Source organism: Pteropus alecto, unplaced genomic scaffold (assembly GCF_000325575.1).
Source record: "Pteropus alecto unplaced genomic scaffold, ASM32557v1 scaffold113, whole genome shotgun sequence".
NCBI lineage: Eukaryota > Metazoa > Chordata > Mammalia > Chiroptera > Pteropodidae > Pteropus > Pteropus alecto.
This window is the reverse complement of record NW_006433949.1, coordinates 3,231,400-3,235,937: the sequence shown is the minus strand read 5'-3', so window position 1 is coordinate 3,235,937 and position 4,538 is coordinate 3,231,400. Positions and strand designations below refer to the sequence as shown.

At 46.6% G+C, this 4,538-nt stretch overlaps 1 non-coding gene across 1 annotated transcript; it reads left to right on the top strand.

Annotated features, from left to right (window-relative positions):
- The first annotated feature begins 274 nt into the window (after positions 1 to 274).
- On the top strand, positions 275 to 376 carry LOC112477271. The gene has a single exon (XR_003045381.1). It is a non-coding gene; the product is annotated as a U6 spliceosomal RNA (small nuclear RNA).
- The last annotated feature ends 4,162 nt before the right edge of the window (positions 377 to 4,538 follow it).

The following is a 4,538-nucleotide window of genomic DNA, read 5'->3' as shown; positions in this document are numbered from 1 at the left end:
TGAGGAAACTGAGGCTGGGAAAAGACAGGACATGTGCCAAGAGTCACACCGATGGCAAAGAGTCACACAGGATTCAGACTCAAGGCCAACCACATCCGGCACCCGAGCTTTTTACTGCTGCATCTGATAGCGCACATTGTGATTTTATGTGCTACACAGGTGAAATTTTTACTCCTAATAGTTAAGTATCGATTTCATTATCTCGTAGAAGAATATAGGTTTCCTACTTACAGTAGTGATGTAAATTTTTCTTTTAGAATAAAACTTCTTTAATGCTTGTTCCAGCAACGCACATACGAAAACTGGAACAAAACAGAATATTAAACGGCCCCCACGCAAGGATGACATACAAATTCGTGAACCGTTCCACATTTTTACAATGTGATGCATCAATTGTATCTTAATTAATTAAACTTATTTAGCAGCACGATTTACAATAGCTTAAAAGGTAGAAACAGCTCCAATGTCTATCGGTGGACAAATGGATCAACACATTATAGTCTATCCATAAAATGGAATATTATTCAGCCATCAAAAGGAATGAAGTTCTGGTTAACAGTGATATCAGGGCTGACTGCACATACGTCATAAGGGTGGGAAGGCGAGAACTCAGAGCATCTGTTCGTACAGCATGGTCGTGTATGTAGGATCCTGTTTGCAGTGCTATCGTCAATATTCTGTCATTTTGTTTCCCCACCCCCTTTGACTGGAACCGTGAAGCCTTTTATTTGACTCAGTCTTTTGTGTAGAAAGCATTTCACCTTTTTGACACAGGAGCCATTTAAAAATTATTCTATTAAATGTCGGTTAATAGTTGCACGGTTTTTCTTTTCGGAAGAAAGGGTCAACCAAACACGGCCTTTGCTGCCACCTTCCAATCAGCACTGCTAGTCAGATACAGATTCATCAGTGTAGGCAACATCCTATGTAATTTAAAGTAAAAAAAAGATGAAAAGAAAAAGAAAAGGAATGAAGTTCTGATACATGTTGCAGTATGGATGAAGCTTAAAAATATTATTGTGAGTGAAAGAAACCAGACACGAAAGGCCACAGAATGTATGATTCTATTTACGTGAAATATCCAGAATAGGCAAATGCGTAGAGACGGAACGCAGATTAGTGCCTGGCAGGGGTTAAGGGGAGGTGGGAATGGGGAGAAACTTCTTGATGGCCGTGGGGTTTTGTACTGGAGTCTTGTAAATGTTTTGGAACCAGACAGAGGTAGGTGGTGGTTACGTGACGCTGTGAATGTACTAATTGCCACTGGATTATTTACGGTCGATATCATGTTATGTGAATTTCACCTAACTAATTTAGAGTTTTAAAAAAGAAAATTTACTTCGAGAAAAATTACTTTATTTAAAGAAAAATAGGAAGTCAATCATGGTATGGAAGGAGTGCAGATATGGGGACATTTTGAAGTTGATACTTATAAACATGGCACCGTGTTATCTATTAAGAGTACAAGGCATCTCCTTAAGGGCCGAGTCTGGCAGAGCCTGCATCTTGCCCTCTCTCTCTTTTTTTTTTTTTTCCCTCCTGCAGGCAGCTCAGCATTTAAGAAATACTTGTTGAGTTCAGCTTAGCCGGGCTCAGCCCAGCTTAGTTAATTGAGTTAAGGCGAGCTGAGTCGTACTGAATGCTCCAGCTGGCTGGCCTGGAGGGGATCCAACTTGAAGATGTTAAGAATCACACTAATTCAATAAGCTCTTGCAAGGTAGCCTCAGTCATGAGACCGCGTGCCTTTCCTTACCCGACTTACCCGCGTTCTGAGGGCACCTCGTGAGCCATGCCCACTCGGTAATACAGTAGTTCTGTACCTGGGATCCCCGTGTGTGTATTTGCTGGAGACACCGGGCAAGAGAGTGTAGGACAGAAGTAGAAAGGAAAACGTAGGCTCAGCCAGAAGTCCCTGAGCCATGGAAGGACGGGCCTGGAGGAAGCTGAGAACTTTCTGTCTGTCTGTGTTCAGATGTGGCGACAATCTACATCTTCCTTGTCCAAAGCACTCCTCGCGCGTCTTGCGTAGAAGTGCAACTCTTGACGCTGATTGCCTGAGTCTGAGACTGGCTGAGGACCTGGGAGAAATGGCCTCATCTCTCTGCACCTTCATCGCCTCACCTGTAACACGAGGATAATCATAATACCTACCATATGGGGTGACTGGGAGGATCCGGTGGAACAAAATCTTTCAAGCGCTCAGCACTCAGTTCCGGAAACATTGGTTAAGTGCTCAGAAAGTTTCGCTGTGATGATTGGCAGTGACCGGTGCTGCAGAAAGCTTTGCAGACAGGGGAGGACAGAGCGGAACAGTTGTTTGTAAACATCCTGAAGAGGAGCACATGGCTTACGCATGTAAGTTCTTCTGGAACGGTGATGTCAGTTCCGAGTACAAGGAGGGAGTCGCAGGAATCCGGCTGTTTTTCTGCATTCTGGCAGGATCCTACCTACAGAGAGTCCCCGCAGCTGCCTGCTCGGGTGCAGGGAACCCCAAGACTCAAAAAAACGAAAAAGCTGCACAAATGTTTCCTCTTTCTGTTCTGCTCCGGGAAGCTGCTCCATTCGTGTTAAGATCTGCATCCTTGGCTGATAAGTCAGGGATGTAAGGCAGGCCTGTGTCTGCTGGTCTTTGCCCACGGGTCTCTGACCCACTTGCAAGGCTGCAAGTGGGAAGGGCAGGACACAGGCGTCCAGAGGCATGATTTCTCAGACTCTCTCTGCACCATGTTGCGTGCACGGCCTTGGTCGAGTTCTTGTGTCTTTCTGAGCTATTGTTCTTCATTTGTGAATGGGTGAGAGGGCAAGGATTGCAGATTTTCGAGCTTTAAATATATTTTGCTTTAAATGAAAGTGTATGGGGAAGTGAATATACAAACACACAGGAATTGCCGCATGGTCAAAATCGGAGCGGGGGTTCCTATAGCCACAGCTTCTGTCACCTGTCCTTCTTGCTCTCCTCCACTGTCTTCCTCCCTCCAGCAGCTCCCAAAATGCACATGGGGCATTTTGAATGAATTCATGGGGCATGGGTGGGGTTAGAGTCCCAGATAGGCCGGAGCATGAGGGGGTCCCCGAGGTGGTCTCCAGCAGCATGGAGAAGGCGGAGGGCAGATCTGCGTGCAGGCCTGCCCGCCCTGGACTGGCAGTGTGACATGGGAGTATAGGATATCAGGTCTTTCTGCCTGCCCGGCATCTGTTCCTGCTTCTCTGGAAAGAGCAGAAGCGGGGACTACTCACTCTCACTTGGTCCACGTGATCTGGCTAGGCTTGGGCAGTAAGCATGTGACTGGGGCCTGACCAACGAGATCGTTCCCTCCCCTCTCCATCGTCATTGGTGCAGCAATGGGCAGCTGAACCTATCAGACCTAACCCCGGGACTTTTACAGAGGAGAGATTTGACTCTGGGAAGATGTGGAAACATCAGGAAAACAGATAGAGAGAGCCCATTTAAAAATAAAACCAATACAGGGAAAGCAAAGCCAAAGAGATGGAAAGAGGCAAATTCCTGAAGAGTTCATTGAGGGCCTAGATCCAGCCATGCCTGAAGCTAATCAGCCCTGCTTCTCATTTAAATACCCCAGTACAGTTCTGATCTGCCTTAAGTCCGTTTAAGTTAGGAGTCTGTCACTTTGCAACCGAAACCTCATGACTAATACACAAGGGCACGTTATTTAACCCCTTTAAGTTTCAGTCTTCTCATATGCTAAGTGTCTCTGAAAATCTATAAACCTTACCTTAAGTGGATCTATAAACACATATATTCTATCACAGTGGCAACAAGACATTAGCAAGAGTGGTTCAGTATTTTGAATATTTATTCATTCTAAGGAAAGCATAACAGAGTTGGTTAATAAAGTCCTCATTTATCTAAATGAAGGCGGGGAAGCAACAGACAAATACTTAAATGCTCCTTACAACTGGGAATGGAGAAAGCAGGAAGAGGCCCCGTAGTAACAGGAAAGTGTCGTGGGGAGTGCAAGGGGGCCTTAGTTTTGGATTTTTCAATTAAATGGGAGGGGATGTCTGCAGGGTGAGGTTCCCACAATCCTGCAGGCGAGACTGAGCGGGAGGGAAACCCCCTCAGTCATGTAAGCCCCTAGGCTCTTGGGGCCTGGGAGAATCTAGGGGAATAGTTGAGAGATTTGCCTTAGACCAGAAGGTTCCGAGGCCCGACGAGCCGTTGCGGCTCAACTTCATGTGCATGGCCACGTCTTCCTTGGACAGCCACACTGGCCTTTTGTGGCCCCGAGGGGAAGTGTTCCTGGGGACTGCCGTCTTAGGACGGGAGTGTGGTCTGCTCAGGAACCCTTGAAATTGAAAGCCCCCAGCTCCCCCTTGTCACAGCCTTTGCACATAAATACCACCAGGGGGGATTTCCCACGGAACTTTTTGCAACCACTCAAATGTTTCATTTCCCATTGTTTGCCAGCCCCTCTCGGATCCTCAACTGTCAAAGCAGCAGCAAACACAGGCTGCTTTTCCCCCAGGATCCCATAGCACTTGCTCTCACTTCCCCTCCACGTTGGGAAGCTGGAGTT